Raw genomic sequence first — 301 nt, 5'->3', positions numbered from 1 at the left:
TCTGGAAACAATGGGCGAATTGCTGGCCGCCTGGAAATCAAGAGGAATTCTGCCATCGACTTTAGTTGAGCCAGGACTTCATTCTCCATCTCTTGAGTTCATTGCTGGTTCTAAACAGAGTTAGCAGTACTGTGTGGGCAGCACAAATGCTTCCTGCTTGTGTGGTTGGAATGTACTGGTGCCTGCTTTGGGGGATCAGGATGCATAAATAGTGCCAGGCTAGGGTGGGGAAGTTCATTTCTCTTCAGGGCTGATGTGTCAATGTCAACCCACTGTGCTTTGGCGTCCTGCAGTGTTCCAG

This window comes from Natator depressus, chromosome 18, assembly GCF_965152275.1.
Source record: "Natator depressus isolate rNatDep1 chromosome 18, rNatDep2.hap1, whole genome shotgun sequence".
Classification (NCBI taxonomy): domain Eukaryota; kingdom Metazoa; phylum Chordata; order Testudines; family Cheloniidae; genus Natator; species Natator depressus.
The sequence above is the reverse complement of the archived record's forward strand: the minus strand, read 5'-3'. Positions refer to the sequence as shown.